We start from the raw sequence: 22,284 nt of genomic DNA on the forward strand, positions 1-22,284 counted from the left end.
AAGAAAACAACTACTATTATTAACCAGAACTATCTTGCAGCTAAATAAATAGGAGACGAAGATATTCAAAAGAGGAATCCATACACATTAACAAATAATTATTTAAGTTTCAATCTCTTTGAATACTTCCCTCTGGACAGGTCATGAAAGACTGTAACTATGAGAGTGGATCTAATTTTGAAAAGTATGAAATATGATATTATTCTTAGCAGTTGTAATTCGTGTCTCATATTACCATCAATAATGTATTGCAGTGTTTCATTTTCATAATCAAAATATTAGCTTTTACAAAAGTGTTCCTGTAAGACAAATATCTTGAAAGTTTACATCCTTGAAATTAGTCAGTATCAGGACAATGTGCATTGTTCTTTGAGATGTCTGTTCATTGTCTAACTCTCGATCAAATGGTCCTATGTTTACCAACTGTCATTTGCAACTTGCTGTTGAAGACTTCTTTTAGATGTTCTCTACAAAGTAAACAAAAATTCTCTCACACAATTAGTAATTTTCATATGGATTCTTTGAACTACATCACAACAGGAGAAGAATATCAGAGTTCTGGCCAGATAGGAGGTGATTTCTCCTAAATCTCCTAAAGTGCATGCAGACAAGTTACAACCTAGACTTGTCTTAATGTGAGAGAAGTCCAGCAACTGCTGGAACAATCACCTGAACATTAATTTAATGGACTTAATCAATTCCAGACAGAAATATAAACAAATGCTACTTATATATCTTAAGTTTATAAAATTTACAATATAAAAATTAATGATACCTTTTTTTTTTACAAATAACATCTTTCTTTTCCCATGGATAAAGAAGTCCCCACTCTGTATGTTTTATCTCTGGTTTTCTTACAATAATCTAAAAAAAAAAAAAAAAGAGCCTGAATTAAGTAAATGTGATTTTTTTTCTGAATAAAGGACAGATTTTCTTTTTTTATGAAGTCATTACCATACACTGTGTATTGTTCTCACTTGTAAATTAATAAATTTCATTTAAATTGACATCACAGAAATACTTCCTAGGTGAGTTCTAACAGTATTTATCCCTGAAATATATTGATCTGAAATACTTTTTAGGCATCTTTACTTCTCCACTATGTCTTTGTTGTTGTTGCTGTTGTTGTTTGTTTGTTTGCTTGTTTGTTTTTAAGTGACACTTCTAATAGTATTGAGGTCATAATTCACTGTCAGATTTTCAAGTTTGCTGTTACAAATGTATGTGTTATATTAAATGGGTCAAAAATGTCAAGACACTAAGCTCTTAAAGAGAACAAACAATTTAGAGGACAGAATGATTTAAAAACATCTCTGTTCCAAAGCGAAAATGAAAGGTTCCAAACTGTCTCTTTTTCCAAGTGATATTAACATTTTTTATTTGTGCCATGTTTCTGTCTTTCTTATGGTGGGGGCCCCAGAGCTGAACACAGGACTCCGGGTGGGGTCTCATGAGAGCAGAGTAGAGAGGGAGAAGCTATGCTTCTTTTGATGCAGCCTGGGACATGGGCTTTCTGGGTTGCAAGCTCACATCACCAGCTCATGTTCAGTTTTTCATCCACCAAGTCCTTCTGCACAAGGCTGCTCTCAATCCATTCACCCCCCAGTTGGTACTGATGTTTGGGACTGAGGATTGCCCTTACCCATGTGTAGGACCTTGGCCTTGCACTTCCTGAATTTTGTATGGGTGTAGTGGGTTTACATGGCAAGGTTTTGGTAGCAGGGGACCATAGGGGTGGCTTCTGTGAGAAGGATCTAGAAGCTGCCCCTTGTTTGGTAAGGGCCCCACTGCTGACCAGAGCCGAGCCAATAAGTGATGTTGTTTTGCGCCTCTGTGAGAGCATATTTAAGACAGGGAAAAAAAAAAGAAAACACACTGCGCCACACAGCAGCTGGGAGAGTGAGAGGAGTGAGGAACAGCCTTGCAGGCACCAAGGTCAGTGAAGGAGGAGGGGGAGAGGTGCTCCAGGCGCCTGAGCAGAAGTCCCCTGCAGCCTGTGGTGAGGACCATGGTGAAGCAGGCTGTCCCCCTGCAGCCCATGGAGTACCATGGTGGAGCAGGGTTCCACCCTGCAGATCATGGAGGAGACGATGGTGGAGCAGGGTTCCACCCTGCAGCCCGTGGAGAAGACCACGGTGGAGCAGGTGGACCTGCACCGACGGAGACTGCGGCCTGTGGAAGACCCCTGCCGGAGCAGATTCCGGGCCGGACCTGTAGCCCGTGGAGAGGAGACCATGCAGGAGCAGGTGAACTGGCAGGAGCTGCTGCCCGTGGGGGATCCAGGTTGGAGCAGTTTGCTCCTGAGGGATGGACCCTGTGGTACGGACCCATATCTGGAGCAGTTCTTGAAGAGCTGCTGCCTGTGCGCAGCCCACGCTGTATCAGTTTGGCAAGGACTGCATCCTGTTGGAGGGACCCCACAGCACAGGGGACGAGAGTGACCGAGAAGAAGCAGCGGAGAAGAAGCGCTATAGACTGACCATAACCCCCATTCCCCTGCACCGCTTGGGGGCAGGAGGTGGAAGAGAGTGGATGGGGGGAAGGTGCTTTTGGTTTCTTTCCTTTGTTTCTCGCTTCTCTAGATTGTTAGTAATAGGCAATAAATCTTACTATCTCCCTATGCAGAGTCTGTTTTGCCCGTCACAATAATTACTGCACGATCTCCCTGTCCTTATCTCAACCCTTGAGCCCTTTTCATCGTATTTTCTCCCCCTCCTCTTTGAGGAGGGGGAGTGAGAGAGCGGTTGTGGTGAAGCTCATCCGCCCACCCAAGTAAAACCACCACAATCATCTTAAAGTAGAAAAAAATACTGTAAGTCTCCTTAATGGGTAGAGGTATAGGGGTGGGGAATGAGAAAGAAAAAAGAATGGAAAAAAAAAAGGGGAAAAGAAACGACTTTACAAAAACAACTCATTTACATAATCAGGAAAACTTTAGATTCATTTTATGAGATTAATATAGATTTGTTTATCTCCTAGAAAAAAAGTATAGATTAATTTTAGATTCTTACTGTTCAGAAATAGATCTATGAGATTACAGTTGTGGAGTATTACCCTCACATGTATATTTGGAAAACCTATGGGAATGACACATAAGAGTTACAGTAATGGTTATGTGTTTTGATAATGTAGACTGTTTTTAAAATGCATCTAAAGTCCTGTAGTCTTGTAGAAAATGGTATTAATCCATTAGAAAGATGATCCAGAAAACTAGGATGTCTAGTTTAAGTCCTCGTAATTACAGGGCAAACCCTTTTGCATTGGGAATTTAACTTATTAAGTTGTTATTCACTAAGAAGCTTAAAACTAAACTCTCATTGAGCTTCCAAAGTAGGAGCAAAACCTAAATCTATTATGATAAAGAGACACAACAATTATATTTGCTGTGGACCTGAACAATGAATATGTATATACTTGCATGTTGTATATAGGTGCCATATATTTCTGACAAAATGTGGGTATAAGGAATAAGTCTTGAATTTGTTTATTTTGGCTTTAGAGTGCCAAATTAGTCCACGGGGTACAGCCGCAGATTTTATTTTTATTTTTATATTTTCTTTTTTATATATGTTTGATATATTTTTAATATTTTTATTTTATTTTTTATTTATTTTTATTTTTGTTGTTGAAGAAAGTACAAGCCAGGATTCTTGAAAAGACTCACTGACTCAGACAACATCAACTGACACAAATATTTCATTAACAATCACCAGAGAAGACAGCAATGGCCACCAAAACACTATGAAACACCTGTGGTGTGGACAAAGTTTGTTCATTGTTTTTGTAAAGTACTTCTGAGAATCTGAAATGTCTGGTTGTACCTTCCATATCGGTACTTTAAATCCATCCATAAATGGGTGGAATTGCTAGTATTTTTTAAGCACTTTTTTGAGATGCAATTCTATTTATCTTACTAAATGTTTTGCACTTTATAATAACACATAAAGTAGTACTGTTCTATATTAGTAAAAGAAAAATTATGAGAAACTTCTTGTGCAGTAAATTACAAGCAAGGACAAATTTAAAAGACTTGTCCTTGACTGCCTTATTTCTACTGGGCAAAAATAAGCCTTAGTGATTTATGATAAGAGAAATAATGACTTTATTAAAGACTTGTTCAAGCTCATTTTTCAAAATATATAGTACATGTGATCATTTATTACTGATTTTTTATGCTTCAGTTGTACTATGAGACACACATCATTTGCTTATTTCATTAAAACCTTTTCTACAAAAAAGAAGATATTAGGTCATCAACCTAATATTACAAATTCTTAAAGCAAAATTTGAAGTGAGACTTCAATGCAATGCAATGGTATATTTGATAAGAGCTATTTCTAAATTATAAAATACTTTTTAGTGTCTGTTTAAATTCACTTGTCAGTGCCACTTTTTTATGATAGCTTTGGAATTTGTCTAACAATGAAAACTGAGTTAAGAGTTGGAGATCAATGGAAAAAAAAAATAATTCCTTTTCCCCAGACAGGCCCAATAACATTTTGTTTTCCAGTGTTGTAAGGACATAAGTTAATATTAGAAATACTTTCCGTGCAATCCTGAATTTACAAATACACTTGCATTGTCTTAATTTAATGTTGTCTTTAATGTTGTCTTCATCTTTTCAGATAGCTTGTCAATGTAATTTGTTATTTAACATTAATATTCTGACATCTCACTTTGAAAAGTAATTTCTGTTCTCACGTGATTGCAGTCTGCCACCCCTAGCACTTACTCATTCTGATGTGCCCTTGTCTTCATCTTTCTATCAATGGATTGTCCAATTCGTTGAAGTATTAAAGGCATTCATCTACGTGGAGATAGGATGTATGTTCAAGCCTTAGTTGTACCTGTAGAAATACTCTGTGGTCCCTATGCAACATCTCTAAAGACAGTGAAATTTATCAAGTCCAGCTGTTGCTGCAATATATGACTCAGACTCATCTAATATAATTTCAAGTGCCTATTCATGGCACCCCATTTAAGACAGGAGGCATCCTAGGCTTTTTTCAGATAGCCATGTATCTTAGGTAATCTACATATACGTTGTTTCACATTTCTTTTAAAAATAGTATAAGCAGTCCACGGTCTGCTTTGCATCATGGGATAGTAAAAAAGGCAGATGAAGTCCACCAATAACCATTTTTTCAGAGTTCATAACAGTAATAAAAGCTAAAACAAGCTTACTGTAAGCATGTCCATGTGCTCCAAACATTAGCAATCTGGACATGGAGAAGAAATACTTTCTCTGTTTTTCAGAGAGAATGTCTTCATTTTTTTAAACACTGTGTAAATGTATAGAATTGCAGAAATAATTTATAGCTATGTAGCTCAACAGTAACCCTTTTATTTCTGACAAAGAGATACTTTGAATGTAGTTCAGAGTAAGCCATGTTCCATTCCCCTTCTCTGTCACCATCAAGGATGCTGATGAATCTTGATTGCAGACAAAATGTTAAAAAAAAAGACATCAAGAAATGTTTAGATTTTTTTTGTTTTGAAAATAAAATCATCACAGCAAATCTTGCATGGAATACTACTGTCTTTACATATACAAATTTAAGTAATTTCTATTCCAAACAACACCAGAATGACAGAGAAATGGACTTTAACAGACACTCATGTTCAACTGAACAAAATAGTGCATAGAAACTTTCAGTTTTCAGAGATCTCTTGCATGTAGTTTCAGAATTACCATGCCAATAAAGCTCAGGTTTCCTCCAATCTTTTTAAGCCATGCATTGCTGCTGTTCTGTCAAACAGCCACTTGAAAAACCTCCAAAAGAAAAAAAAAAAAAAAAAAGATGAAGTTTGACAGGCAGATAACTCTGTCTAGTTACTCAGACTTGACTGAACTGGTGGGGTTTATAGAAGGAAATCGTTCTTCCTCAACAATAGAACATTAACCATCTATATAGAAAGTAATCCTGTGAATTCAGAATTATGTACTGTGTTCCAAAGTAATGAAGCAGCAAGCCTTCTGGAAATAATGTCTTCACAGTACTTGGCAAGCTCCTTGACAAAGCTGTTTCTATTCAATTTTCAATCCCAGAAAAACAGATAGCATGCTCTTGGTATCGCAGTAGCTATGTATCTACAAATGAAAAGGCTAATGTACAGTAGTTGTTTCTACTTACTCTGACAAAATAGAATACTAGAATTGCTGTAAATAGTACATCTGATTAGTTCTGCATTAAAAAGAACACATTTTAGAGATTTACATGAATAGACTGGTCTGAAATCCTTTGGAAAAAGACTGTTACACAAAACCATGATTAAATATTTTTCAAGAAGTTATATAGCTTGTAAGTAATGGGCAAAAATTGATTTTAAAATATGTGTTTAACTTAAGGATTGTGAAATATATCATTGAAAGGAACCTACTAAAATTTCATTTCACAGAAATGGAAGAACTGAAAAGGGAATTTCTCATGATTGTTGTATTCGTTGTTATTATTATTGCACTAATTACAGATTCTGCACCTGGGATGGAGCAACCCTGGATATACGAACAGATGGGGGGACAAGAGGCTGGAGAGCAGCCCTGCAGAAAGGGCTCTGTAAGTTCTGGTTAATGGCAAAATGAATGAGTCAACAGCATGCCCTGACGGCCAAAAGGGCTCACCATATCTGGGGGAGCATGAGGCACAGAATTGCTGTCCAGTTGAGGGAAGAGATTGTCCTGCTCTGCTCTGCACTGGTGTGGCCTCACCTTGAGTAGTATGCAGTTTTGGGCACCACATTATAAGAAAGACAAAAAAAATTAGAGAATGTCCAAAGGAAGGCTACAAAGATGTTTAAGGCTCTAGAGGGGAAGACATATGAGGAGTGGCTGAAGTTACTTTTTTTTTTTTTTTTTTCAGCCTAGAGAAGAGGAGGCTGAGGGGAGGCCTCATGGAAGACTACAGCTTTCTCACAAGTGGAAACACAGGGGCAAGCACTGATTTCTGCTCTCTGGTGACAGTGACAGGACCCAAAGGAATGGCATGAACTTGGAGATTCAGGCTGGATATTAGGAAAAGGGTGATTGGGCACTGGAACAGGCTCCCCAGGGAAGTGGTCACAGCACTGAGCCTGCCAGAATTCAAGAGGTGTTTTGACAGTATTCTCAAGAAATAGGGTTTGATTTTGGGGTAGTCCTGTGTGGTGCCAGGAGTTGGACTCAATGGTCCCTGTGGATCCCTTTCAACTCATTAAACTTTATGATTCTGTGACTAATATTCACAAAACAAACAGTAAAAATCCTGGATTGCTTTAATAGCTGCATCTTGTGCTTATTTGTATGTACATCACTTTCTGCCAGAAATATATTTTCAGTAGTGAAAGGCAGAAATTCTGGTATGAAAGACAATACAGAGAAGGGGAGGAGGGGGCAAGTATAGAGTATCAAATACTCTGTCTGAAAGGTTTAAGGCAGATGTAGTCCATTATATTATGACATTCTAGAGTATCAGCTTTTTCTTCTTGTTTGAAATATCTTTGCCCTGTGTTAACAGAGGAGGGAAGTAGAAAGGAAATGATATAAAGAGTATTCTTGGTGTTGCCTTATGTCAAGATGTGTCCTACAGAATGTTACATGTGGCGTGAAGACCACACGGACACCAGGGTTCTTTTAGGATCAGTAACTGCTACCACTTTATTGATGACATAACTTCAACTCTCCCATATTGAGGACAGGCTCCCTTCTTATACCATTCGCTCTCCAGCAGTACTTTTCCAATAACTATTCATTGGTCAACAATTTTGCCCAACAACAGCAAACACTCAGCAACTTCCATGTCTTAATGACTGGAGAACAAGCAGTCCCACACAGCAAGGCTCTCCTGAATCACCCTTCTTTTTTCCTTCTAAACATTTTACATTCCTCCTGGACTCATCGTTAAGAGTCCGATGTTATCACCAACCATGGGGCTTGGCAACCCCCATGGCCATAAGACACAAAAAATATTTCACTATTTTACTTCTCTTGAAGTTTCTGTAATCTACTTGATATCCACTGTTTGTGATGAAATCTACAAATGTAGATGAAAAGTGTATGTTAAGATTGTTATAATAACTGTCCAAGACATGCTAGAATTTAAATCAAACAACAGCTCTGTTTCTGTGTTTCGGTGAGAAAATGCTCATCTCACCTTGGAAATCCAGCACATGACATAGATTTCTGCTTTAAAGGCTACATGTAGGCCCAAATAAAAGCCAGGTAGCTATATTAACATTGGTGCTATCAAAACTGCTCTCATATTCAAATCAGTCAGAATTTGATGGTTTTCCTAGACAGATAACAAGAATCCATTGCTGAGTGACTAATATAGGAAGAAATATAACATTTGCTTCTGAACATGACATTTGTTTGTTACCACAATGAATGTCACTTTATAGTGCAAACTTCATTTATCATGAATTCTGAAATAAAGAAAACATTGAAACGAACATTTACAAGAGCAAACGTAATATACTGAAATGGAAAGGAAAGATGAAGTTATAATGGAAGTGTCTATTTCTCAATTCAAAAGAAGAATGGAAATGGCTACTAGGTATGTGAAGCTAGTATGTACATCACAGATAGGTAAATGGAACTTTTAAAACTAGTCTCCATAACTAGGTTTCAAAGGATTATAACTATTATAAAGCCACTGTAAACCATTATAAAAAGTGGCATCTATGCTGCTTCTCTCATTTCCATGTGTTGTATGATATAGGATTGTGAGAAACACTCTGTAGCCAATAACTTAGGCTCAGGCGAGGATCTCAGTGAAGTAGCAATTTTATTTGCGATTGCAATGGCGGACGTCCCACAGGCAGGAGTGCACCTACTAGTCACACAGTACGGTTTATATGCTTTATTTCTCAATGACCAGGATCCTCCCCTGTTTCCCCACTGACTGGGTAATTCAGGTTCACAACCTATCCGATGCTTCACAGACAATACATGGCCTTCAGTTGCTGGCCTGTTAAATTTCAGATTTCTTTTGACTTTTTTACTGTTTGAAGTGGTAGTGTTTCTTCACTTATCGGACTTGACTTGACACCATGATTTTAACCTAATTGTTCTAAGGAGTCTGGTTGTCTGCATTTTACAAGGTTGCCTGCTAAGTTTTCTTATCACTGCTCTGCAAAAACAACATTTTTATTCCCACAGGATGGATCCTCAGCCACATCAGAACTGCAATCAACTCTACTGAAAGCAGGATTTTGTATTTTTCAATACTGTATTTTAACTCTTCTTTCCATTTTAATATGTCCTTAATAACCATAAAGGTACTTTTTTGTAGGTGTTATCCTCCATTGATCGAAACTGTTATATCACCTGAAAAGGCTGACAAATACTGAATAAAAGTAATACTTTCTTTTCAGTGGAGGGTCGTATATACAGAGCCTTTTTGCTCTTGATTGCTTTAAAAGTGGATTGCTTTAATAACTACATCTTGTGCTTCTTTGTGTGTACATCACTTTCCACAGGAATCATACTTTCCATCATCAGACTCAGTGTTTATCCATTAACAGAGACATTTCAAATGCTTTCAGACTTAGTGAATATTATATGTCAAGAAAGCCTTGACAGTGTCTTGGCTTTCATAGCAATGTTCTATAATTACAAATATGCATTTGAAAAGAATCTGTAGCTCTCTGCTTGGATCAGAATGCAGCTGTGAACTTTGGAAGCATATAAAAGCGCACCAGATACTGACAACATTCTCAGATTGACTAGTATTCATTATACCTATGAAAACCACCATTTATGATTGAATAAATACAAAGATAGAACAATGAACATCTACTTTCCATTTCTATTGATGAAATACATTTTTACATTAGATTTGGAACTAAAAATAATATAATTCTCATTTTAACTACCATATAAGAGATCTTTAGTTATGCACTAATGTAGAAATGAATTTAAATCCTGTTCATTAAAAGCCAGCAATTTGAACTGAAGCAATAAATTTATCTAAAAGAAGTTATACCATTTTCTATAACACTATTCCTTCAATATGCTTCATTTTTTCCTTCTGAAAGCCATGTCTCAAATAGCTGGAATACTGCATTTATTTATTTATTTATTTATTTGTTTTTCAGTTGTTAGCCTTTCTGCTGGAACTTCCACCAACTGTGACAATTGGTGGCAAGAAAATAAGTTCATAATACAGTCTACTTTTTTTTTTTTTTTCCAAATATGATTCAATTCCAGAAATTCTGTTATATTAAATGTTGGTGTGTCACATCAATGCCGATATTTTTCTGTTAATGGACAGATTACTAGTAGATTTATTTGAACAGGTGGTGGAGAAAAATGAATAGCAAGCTTTATCAGACACTACCACAGTGTCAGAGAGATAGAATTGAGGATCGTTTGACATGAATGATTTTAAGTTCTGCAATTGCTAAATGCCTTCAGTAAATTAATTTAATGAAGCTTTGTTCTATTTGATGTAAGTAACGTTTGTATTGGACATAGCAATATTATCTTATCTCCATAAAAATATTTTTAATGTTTTCATTTTGATTTCATTCTCAGAACTTTCTTAAGGCTGTAAATACATGACAATGTTGAAATATCTAAACTATTTGGCCACACTGATTTACCATGGAAGCATATATCCCCAGGACTGAAAGACAGTAGAAGCCTTGAATGTACAGGAACAAGATGAAACCAGACAGCACAGAGCTAGACCAACAAATTTTACAAAAAAAAAAAAAAAAGAAAAGTAATTGTAACAAAAGTTACAATTGTACAAAAGCCTAATGAAGTTATTTTAACAGACAACATAATAGAGCTGTCTTTAAAGTGTGTCTAACACTACCATAAAAAATAACTAGTTGCACATTAGTCACTGCTTCAGAGTCAGGTGTTTAGTACTGACCACTCTGATCTCCTAAACAGTACTGCCATATGTACTCCTTATTTCAGCAGGAAGAAGCTCTATATGAAAGGTATATTTCATGATAGTCCAACGAGTTTGCAGTTCTGTATAACTGCAGTTATATAAATACTGCTGGTAGCAGCTATTGTAATAATACTGGAAGAAAGGGAAAATTGGAAAGAAGAATTCTTAACGTTAGATATTAATTTCTTTAAGCTTTCTGACAAATCTGCAAAAATGTTACTTGAAATAAAAAACACACTCCAGCTGTAATTTGGATAGTCAAATGAAAAACAAAAACAAAAACAAATCAGCTAAACTAGCAAACTAGCAATGCCATCTTCTTAGCACAAAATACTGTGTTTCATCTGTTCTTTTTTTGTTTGTTTTTGTTTTTGTTTGCTTGTTTTTTACTCTATTTGGCTGCAAAGTCAGACCCCAAGGGAAAGACTTGGAAGAAATATTGCAGGTACCTCACAATACAATTATTTCTTATATGAGGTTTTCTGCCATGTGTGAATGATTCAAATATGTTAATCTTGTTCCCAGCATTATTTTGGTGAATTTCACTAAACAGAGACATGATCATGCTACCAACACTCTGTGCAACCTTACCTTTACTTCAGAGAAATGATAATCAGAGTTGAGAACTATGTAATCATTTACCTGAACCAGATTGGTAATGACAGTAATGGTTTAGAACAGAACTGGAAATCAAAACTATGAACTAAGTAGAGGGTTTTTGCTTGAGAAGTTAAAAATTCACCATTACGAAATGCTTAAAAGGTAATTTACTCAGTGAAGTGTTATGACTTCTGAAGACTGGCTATAGTCTAGTGCTTAAATATTCAAAAACTGGAGATCTTTTCTCCCTTCAGATCAGATTTATGTATGCAACTGCTATTAGCGGTAATGGGAAATATACAAGTTGCTGCTGGCAGAATTATATGCAATTATATAGACAATATATGCAATTATATAGACATCATATTAGCATGTTTTTTAAATCATAAAGAAACTATAAACCTTTAAAAATCATTTTCCTCTAAAAACTTGGTACCAGTCTAGTAAAAACTGAATTTTCCTAAGAAGTGTTATTTTTTTATGTCTTAGAGTCTTTGGCATTTTCCATTTTTTTTAAAATATATGTTTAGTAGAGAAACATGTTGAAAGCACATTTTTGATATCCTTGTACTTTACTTTCACCACTGTTTTTCACTGTAATAAATTAAGAGGAGGAATGTTATATATATACATATTTGTTACTTTAAAATTTAAAATTTTAAAATTTATCTTTTATCACAATATTTTGTGACATTTTAAACAATTTCTTCCATCCCAACTCAGAAACTATTGTCCTAAGACTTATGCTTATGCTGCAGAAGATAGAGACAGAAATATGTGGTCTTTTTAAACTTTAACACATGGTGGTCTTATTTATGTGCTTATTTATATGCTGCCTAAATGAAAAGTGGATATAGTTTTTCATACCTTGCCAAATGAAAGAAAGAAAGAAAGAAAGAAAGAAAGAAAGAAAGAAAGAGAAAGAAAACCCCAATATGCATAGAAGTAAAAAAGTAATGAACACAAGAATGATTTTTATTGATGTAGACAAGATCTGTTACCCATCATGGATTATCATTGAACTGTAAGCTTTATTCTGACACTGAGTTAAGGTTGTCACCAATTTAAAAAGCCTGTTCATTACACTTAAGAAACAGGAGCCCTCTTTAGTACTACTTGCAGTCACCATCTCTATCATTTATAGTGTCAATTAACCCAGAGTTCATGTCTGTTCAGTTATGTTTGAAATAAATCTTATCATAATGATTTTTGTTTAATTCAAATTTTCCGTTACTTGCTGTAATTCCCTTCTGTTGTTTTTTTTTTTCTTTAATTTTTTGTTTGTTTTCTTATTAATGCAATTAGCTACAAAACAACAGTTATAATATGTCAGCGGGGACAAGTTCCTGTTAACAAATGATTGATACAGCTATGACTTTATATAAAAAAGATCATCCTGTCAGTACTGATTACTTGTTATTACTTTTTCTTATTGTATCTTGAAATGTCACAGCATGGAAACAAATTTCTATTTTTGAACATGGCAATAAAAAGAGAAGGAAGATACAAATGCTAGTGTTTAAAGAGGTATTTTCAATTCTATTCATCAGGTGGAAGGGAGAGTGTGGCATGCATCTAATGGATGTATCTTTTGGTCCTCTACTAAGTTAGAAGTCTTTACTCAGAAAAGATTGTGTTGGAGAATATGAAATAAAATATTACTCTGAAAAGTGTTTTCAATATTTGCACAAATCATTAGTTCCTGATATGAGTAGGAGCTGATAGAGACAATAAGAAGTCACTTGAAGAGCCACTGAAGGAACTCCTTAACTATAACCTGGTAAGAAGGAGCTGAACCAGATTATCATAGATTTTGTGAGAAGAAGCAGACTTCCTATGAGATTTTTGAGAGATCTTGTGGTATTGTGTAAAATGTATAATGGGATCTCCTAAGGGGATTGTTGGCATGTGAAAAACAGTACTGAATGTTTAACAGAAGGACAAAAGGTGGAAAAAGAAATGGGGGGTGGGGGGTGGGGGTGGGGTGGGGTGGAGAGAGGGGGGTAGCAAGATGAGGGGAGATAAGAGACTGATCCTCTATAATGAGTTGATGGTCAGGACATTAGTCTGGCCATTTCCCATGCCTGATCACCACAGTCTGTTGTATCTTCTTTTTATGTTCTTACTAAATCTTATACTTGCCCATTTATTGTTTGTTGGTGTGTACCATTTTTCTGTATTCATACCCTCTATTCTGTGGGTGGGAAGCAGGCAGAGGGAGGAATATGATGCACTACCAAACTCAAGCTGAACTCAATCCTTTGAGTAACAGGAGACCAGAATCTGGAAAGATCCAAGGTTGAAACTGAAGATATTGGGGTCCAAGATCTGGGCATGAATCCGGTACAGAATTCAGGTTTGGTTAAGGGTTTGAGGGACTCATGGATATGTGTAGGTTTGTGGATTGCAAGCATGAGGTTACGTGCATGATCACTAGTGAATTCTAACCAGGTGAGATGAGGAAAGGCAACAAGATCTATCTTCAGAATAACATGATCAGTCTTGTTCCTAATCTGAACCTACCAACGGGAAGAGCGGCAATTATTGAGGAGCAAACAGTCTCCAACCCAGTCACTGTCCAGTTCCATTTCCCTTTACAGTCTAACATAGAATGGAACAATCTGACCAATGTAATGGTGCAGTCTCAGCAAGTGAGTAGATAACAAAAGATGGGGAGAAGCTGATGATATACCAAATGGTTGTACTGCCACTCAGATGGATCTTAACAGGTTGGATATGTGAGCTAACAGGAATGTCTGCAAATTCAACAAAGGGAAATGCAAGGTCCTGAACCTAAGGATCATAGAATCATAGAGTATCCCAAGTTGGAAGGGACCTGTAAGGATCATCGAGTCCAACTCCTGGCACCACACAGGTCTACCCAAAAATCAGAATTCAGACCATATTACTGAGAGCACAGTCCAAACATTTATTAAATTCTGACAGGCTTGTTGCCATGACTACTTCCCTGCAGAGCTTTTTCCAGTGCGTGACCACCCTCTCAGTGAAGAAGTTTTTTCTGATATCCAGTCTGAACCTCCCCTTGACTCCATTCTTGACTCCAGCTTGACTCCATTCCCTCAGGTCCTATCACTGGTCACCAGAGAAAAGAGATCAGCACCTGCCCCTCCATACCCGATCGTGAGGAAACTATAGACTGTGATGAGGTCTTCCCTCAGCCTCCTCTTCTCCAGGCTGAACAAACCATGTGACCTCAGCCGCTCCTTGTATGTCTTCCCCTCAAAGTCCTTCACCATCTTTGTAGCCCTTCTCTGGACACTCTCCAACAGTTTCATGTCCTTTTTGTACTGTGGTGCCCAAAACTGCACACAGTACTTGAGGTGAGGCCGCACCAGCGCAGAGTAGAGCAGGACAATCACTTCCCTCGACCGACTAGCAATGCCGTCCTTGATGCACCCCAGGATACGGTTGGCCCTCCTGGCACACTGCTGGCTCATATTCAGCTCACTATCAACCACAACCCCCAGATCTCTCTCTGCAGGGCTGCTCTCCAGCGTCTCATCGCCCAGTCTGTATGTACAGCCAGGGTTGCCCCGTCCCAGGTACAGCACCTGGCACTTGCTCTTGTTAAACTTCATGTGATTGGTGATTGTCCAGCTCTCCAATTTGTCCAGATCTCTCTGCAAGGCCCTTCCAGAGTCCACAACTCCTCATAGTTTAGTATCATCAGCAAACTTAAAAAAACACGTTCTAGTCCTACATACAAATCACCCAAATCAAGGATAAATAACCCTAGGCAGTAGGACAGACTGCAGGCCAATAGGCTGGACAGCAATTTCAAGAAGCAGCTAAACATGAGCCAGCAAAGTGTCCTTAGAACAAAGAATGACAATAGACTCTTTGGCTGTATTAGGAAGGGCATTACTAGCATGTTGAGAGATTTCATGTTTCCTCTCTATTCAGCACAGGTGATGCCACATCTGGAGTAGGAAGGGAATAATTTAGTAAACTCTAGAACAAGGTTTTCAATGATAGCTTTAGCATTTTCAGATAAAGCATGAATAACTGATGAACTGCAGAAAGGAGTCTTTTAAATACTACTGATTTCCTGAATTTTGTCTTCTGTTTTACTCTAGTGGAATCTCTCGGAGATTTAGCTCATGAGAAACATAGTTCGAAGCTTCAAAATTTTCTGATACACCTGTAATCCTGGGAGTCTTGATGTTGGTTGACCCAGGGCTTTTGTGTTTCCTGCTTCTTGTTACAGGGTTCTTGAAATGTTTCCCTGCAGGGGGTTACATTTCCTTAATATTTGATGTCTGGATCTTTACTCAGTTGCTGAAAATGGATGTGTGGGGGCTGTAGACCTCCATTAACTTTTACAGTAATTTGAACAGCTACAGCTTCATTTAGTTGCCTAAATCTGATGACGTTTACATGCTCTATTGTCATCTGCCTATTTTTCAGTTGCTTTTCTGGAGGAGCATGGTTTCCTGTAGACCTACAATATCAGCCATGCCCACACAGATTTTATCAGATATTCTAGAATTTCTCAAGTGGTGCTAGAGGCCTTATGCTTAGAAAACTGAATCTAACCTGTGCCTGATATAGGTAATTCCACACAGACACCTAAGCTTAAATGTCTTAATCTATAGCCTCCTACAGTGAAGCAGGAGCTAGCTGGGCCGATTGAAAGAACTTTAAATTAGATTTGAAGAGGGTAAGGGATGAAAACAGGCCCACTGGTGGGACAGCATATGGTGCTGGGTACATTAGAGGAATTTGAAATGTTTTGACGCTGTTGCACTCAACATGAGGAATAAACAAGAGGAACTAGAAGCCTTGGCTTAGTCCTAGAGCCACAACATCACTGGCATAAGTGAAACCTTGGGAGGAAGAGTCCTGTGACTGGTTAGGTTGTATGGCTACAGGCTCTTCAGAAAGGATGGGCAGGAAAGGTGAGGTGGGGATGTGGTACCGTATGTAATGGTGGGGCTGGACTGTATGGTGCTTGCAGCTGGCAGTAACATGGTTGAGAGCCTCTGGGTAAGTATGAAGAAACAAGCAAATAAAGCGGATGTCACTGTAGGAGTCTACTATAAGTCACACAGCCAGGATGACAATACCAATTAATTATTCTTTAAGGAACTAAGAAATACCTCTAGATCAGCCATCCTTGTCCTTCTGGGAGATTTCAACTTGACAGATGTGAACTGGGGATACCATACAGCTGATACAAACACAAGTCCAGGAGATTCCCCAAATACCTTGATGACAACTTCATCTTTGGACAGTTGCATGTTCCTTTTTAGAGCTGGTTGGAACTGGCTTTTGTCTAACCTGGGGAGGTTTCTAGACACTTCTCACAAAGGCCAGCAGCTCCCTCCAACCCCCTCCCCCCCCCCCCCCCCAGCATTGTCATATAAGCCAAATGTACTAGTAAGAAAGTTAGAACACACACCAGTTTACCAATTTATAGTTAAGCAATGAAACACCAAATTATATTGTGTAAGTGAGTTCAGTAAGCAGTTAGACAAATTCATAGAAAAAAGAAAACTTGGAGAGCTTTTCAATGCAAACATGTCAACACCAGTTCAGAAAATTTCTTTTTCATAGGGCTCACTGAAGTTCACTAAATCTAAAGGATATTACTATCTGTCACTATGTACTTGGTTTATAGTTATGCTTTTCCTGGGAAATATATTTGACCATAATTAGTGGAACACTTGGATTAGATAGATCTTTGTTAAGAATCAATATTTATTAGAAATTTGTCCAGAGGTCCTGTATTAGCAATACAAAAAAAAAAAAAAATGTTGAGTAGAATTAAATTCTGTTGCTTTTCCTTCCCCTCTGCTGTCTGTTCAAGTAGACCCCTGCTCCAAGATTTTTTAAGTATATTTCCTATTATTTATCTGTTTTCTGTTCCAAGCTTCATGATGAACTTCTGGTTTCTTAAAATTGTTTTTGTGCATGACAGGTAGTTTTTAGCTATATCTAATATATATATGTAATTTTTAATATAATAATATCTTCATTAATGTGTGATATAAGACCTTCCCACCTGAAATACTCTGTCACCTAAAAGGTGTTTGTAAGCTTGTTAATGTTCATTACTGTGAATGACAGAAGAAACACACCTTTTGTCCTTGTCTGTTCCAGACTTTTAAAATGCTTATTATTTATTCTCAGTACTATGACCTAAGTGTAAGATTGCCATTAACAAATAGTAAAAAAAGGACTTCATTTTTTTTACCCTTATTCAAAGTAAGATCAGATTCTACTCTGTTAGCTTTCAAATATACCTATAGTTTCACAAAACACCAGAGAATGACTCTTCTCGTATATGTTAAACATTCAGGGTAAGGTGAAATGCCCTCTGAACAGAATGCAGGTAACTAACTTAGAATGAAATCTTATATTTCACAGTTTGTGGTGGGTTGACCCTGGCCAGGAATCAAACACCCACATTTCCACTCACTCAAGAAGTGAAATCATTTAGTTCTTCCCATAGGGAAGCAGATGTTTAGGAGTTTCCTGAAAAACTGGGCCCCAGACCACATAACATTTACTTATGAAGAAAAGAGCCATGACCATGAATATTCCCCCTTCTTCCTCCTTTTCTTGAACTTCTATTTCTGAGCAGAACATCACACAGAATGGAATATCGCCTTGGTCATTTTGGGTCAATTGGGTTGTTACTAATTAAAACACCACACAGGCTGCTATGAAGAAAATAACTCCACCCCAGACAGGCTCAGTACAACATCTACCTCTTATCACATCTCTTTTGTATCATGCTCAGGTCCTGTACTACGCAACACATTCTTATAAACCACTATGCCCCTCCCCATCCTTTTATACATACTCATATATAATTCTCTTATTCTATGGGCCACTCCCATCAAATTTCCCTAAAAATCCATTGAGTCCATTTACTGCATGAGTTGGGCTTCATCTCTTATAGTGGTCACTCAGGACAGTAGTGGCTGCATGTTGTATTACAACCTGAGTTACTGGATGCCAAAGACAGCTCGGGTTGGGTCATCACTGCACTTGCATGGTTTCTTGCAAGGCTCAACCTCTTATTGTATTTGCTCTAAGATACAACTTAAATCATATGTTACAATGGTTATAAACATATATCCATTTCAATTTTCACCATTGGTCTCTTTGGACCAGGCTGTGAGATTTAATACCTCAACAAAATCCATCTCAGTTAAGCTCAGTACACAGGACTAGCTGACATGAATTCTGCCCTGGGTAAAATCAGGACGTGGTTATTAAAAGCATAGATACTGGCTACATTAGCTAGGCCCCACTGACTAAGATGGACTTTGTGTGAAACTGTGAAGAAGTGGAAAAACAGAGGTGTATACCTGTCTGATTAAGAAACAATGGTTAATTCCTGGTATTATGATCCCCTTCAGTACAACTCCCTGAGTACTGTATGTGAATCATTCTTACTGACTTCAGTCAAATTTCCTTGGCTTGATTTTTCACTTAGTAAAAAGTCTGGAGACACTTCAGGGTTGAGAGTCCAATAAAAGTGTTCAGATATTTTTATTCTGGGTGACTTTGAATCACTCAGTTCTTATCCACATTTGGATAATCTGCTTCATTTTAAGATATAGTTTAGAATGTTCACAAAGCCTCTGAGGAGTCACAGGTATCGGTCTCAGCAAAAAGTACAAGGACTCTTATTTTTCATTGTTCATTGTTGAAGGTTAATTGTGGTAAAACAAAAGCTGTGAGCACAAGCAAAGCAAAATAACATTCGTTCACTACTTCCCATCCACAGGCAGATGTTTCGAGGCCACTCGAGGGAGCTGCCAGGACCCGGCAGCCCTCACGAGGGAGGCTGATGAGGTGTAGGCGGAGCCAGCACCGCCCCCTCCCCGGCCATTCAAAAGCAGCCCCTAGGGAGCGCGGCGAACAGGGCGGGCAAACAGGGCGTGGCGCATCAAAAGGGAGTGGCGTGGCAGTTTGCGCAGGCAGGGCGAGCAGGGAGGGCAGAGAGGGCAGAACGTTCCTCCCCCCACCCATACGAACAACTCCTCTAATGGCTGTTGACCGCTAGCTGGGCTGCAATGGTCTACACCAGGCAGACTGCTCTCTCTAGAAAGTCTGTAACCACCCAGAGTAACTGCCCACTCAAAAATGCGGCAGTTCAGGTCTCTGGATGCAGGGAGTGTCTGAGCCTGTTGCTGCCATCTGAGGGAGGCAGAGGCTCCATGTGTGTGAGGGGCGAGCAGGTGGACAACCTGGTCCGCCTGGTGTCAGAGCTTAGGGAGGAGGTGGAGAGGTTGAGGGCTATCAGGGAGTGTGAGCGGGAGATAGACTGGTGGAGCAACTCCCTGCAAGGCCTGAAGGAGAGGTACCGGGGTGAGACACCCCGATTGGACCCCCTGCCCTGTCACTGTCGGGCAGAGGGAGGGGACCTAGGAGTTGAGGAGGAATGGAGACAGGTCCCTGCTCGACCTCGCAGGCGATGCCCCCCCCTACTGCCCCCACCTTCCCAGGTGTGCGTACACAACAGGTTTGAGGCCCTAGAGCTTGAGAGACTGGTAAGTGACGATGAGGTAGAAAGTCTACCCAGGAGGATGCCTAGGGCAAGGAGGTCTACTCCATGCCTCAAGACTGCCTCCACCAAGAAAGATAGAAGGGTAATTGTTGTAGGTGATTCCCTTCTCAGGGGGACAGAGGGCCCTGTTTGTCGGCCTGATCCTACCCGTAGGGAAGTCTGCTGCCTCCCTGGGGCCGGGGTCAGGGATGCTGCCAGAAAGCTTCCCAACCTGGTTCGCCCCTCTGACTACTATCCTCTTTTGATAGTCCAGGCTGGCAGTGATAATATTGAAGAGAGAAGCCTGAAGGCTATCAAATGGGACTTTAGGGGACTGGAACGGTTAGTGGATGGAGCGGGAGTACAGATGGTGTTTTCGTCCATCCCTACAGTGGCAGGGAGGGGTACAGAGAGGACATGGAAAGCCCACCTGATTAACACGTGGCTCAGAGGCTGGTGCCAATGCAGAAATTTTGTTTTTTTTGACCATGGGGCACTTTACTCGGCACCCGGCCTGATGGCCGCAGACGGGTCCCTATCTCTAAGGGGAAAAGAGATCCTAGCCCAGGATCTGGCAGGGCTCATTGAGAGGGCTTTAAACTAGGTAAGAAGGGGGTAAGAAGGGGGTAAGAAGGGGGACGGGGCTGAAATAAGGCCTGTTGGAGCTGTGCCAGGGGGAACAATGGCAAGGCCAGGGGAGAAGGCAATGGCCCGACTGAAGTGCATCTACACTAATGCACGCAGCATGGGTAACAAACAAGAGGAGCTGGAAGCCATCGTGCAGCAGGCAGGCTATGACTTGGTTGCCATCACGGAAACGTGGTGGGACCACTCTCATGACTGGAATGCTGCAGTGTCTGGCTACAGGCTCTTCAGAAAGGAGAGGCAGCACAGAAGGGGTGGTGGTGTGGCTCCCTGTATTAGAGAGTGTTTTGATGTTGTGGAACTTGAGGCTGGGAATGATAAGGTTGAGTCCCTATGGGTTAGGATCAGCAGGAGGGCCAACAAGGCAAGCGTCCTGGTGGGGGTCTGTTATAGACCGCCAAACCAGGATGAGGAGACGGATGAGGAGTTCTACAGGCAGCTGGCAGAAGTTGCGAAATCGTCAGCGCTTGTTCTCGTGGGGGACTTCAACTTCCCAGACATATCCTGGAAGCACAACACAGCCCAGAGAAAGCCGTCTAGGAGGTTTCTGGAGAGCGTGGAAGATAGCTTCCTGACGCAGCTGGTTAGAGAGCCTACCAGGGGAAGTGCCCCGCTAGACCTTCTGTTCACAAACAGTGACGGACTGGTGGGAGATGTGGTGGTCGGGAGCTGTCTTGGGCAGAGTGACGACGAAATGTTAGAGTTCTCTATTCTTGGCGAAGTCAGGAAGAGGACTGCTGTCTTGGACTTCCGGAGGGCTGACTTTGAGCTGTTCAGGACACTGGATGGCAGAGTCCCTTGGGAGGTGGTTCTGAAGGGCAGAGGAGTCCAGGAAGGCCGGGCACTCTTCAAGAAGGAAATCTTAATGGCTCAGGAGTGGTCTGTCCCCACGTGCCCAAAGATGAGCCGGCGCGGAAGAAGACCGGCCTGGCTGAACAGAGAGTTGTGGTTCGAGCTTAGGAGAAAAAAGAGGGTTTATAGTCTTTGGAGAAGAGGGCAGGCCACTCAGGAGGACTATAAGGATGTTGCGAGGCTGTGCAGGGACAAAATTAGAAGGGCCAAAGCTCATCTGGAGCTCAATCTGGCTACTGCCATTAAAGATAACAAAAAATGTTTTTACAAATACATCAACACAAAAAGGAGGACTAAGGAGAATCTCCATCCTTTACTGGATGTGGGGGGAAACTTAGTTACAAGAGATGAGGAAAAGGCTGAGGTGCTTAATGCCTTCTTTGCCTGTCTTTAGCAGCAAAACCAGTTGTTCTCTGGATACCCAGTACCCTGAGCTGGTGGAAGGGGATGGGGAGCAGGATGTGGCCCTCACTATCTATGAGGAAATGGTTGGCAACCTGCTACAGCACTTGGATGTGCGCAGGTCAATGGGGCCGGATGGGATCCACCCGAGGGTACTGAGAGAACTGGCGGAGGAGCTGGCCAAGCCACTTTCCATCATTTATCGGCAGTCCTGGCTATCAGGGGAGGTCCCAGTCGACTGGTGGCTAGCAAACGTGACGCCCATCTACAAGAAGGGTCAGAGGATAGACCCGGGGAACTATAGGCCTGTTAGTTTGACCTCAGTGCCAGGGAAGCTCATGGAGCAGATTATCTTGAGTGTCATCACGCGGCACTTGC

This window comes from Cygnus atratus, chromosome 1 (assembly GCF_013377495.2).
Source record: "Cygnus atratus isolate AKBS03 ecotype Queensland, Australia chromosome 1, CAtr_DNAZoo_HiC_assembly, whole genome shotgun sequence".
In the NCBI taxonomy this organism is placed as follows: domain Eukaryota; kingdom Metazoa; phylum Chordata; class Aves; order Anseriformes; family Anatidae; genus Cygnus; species Cygnus atratus.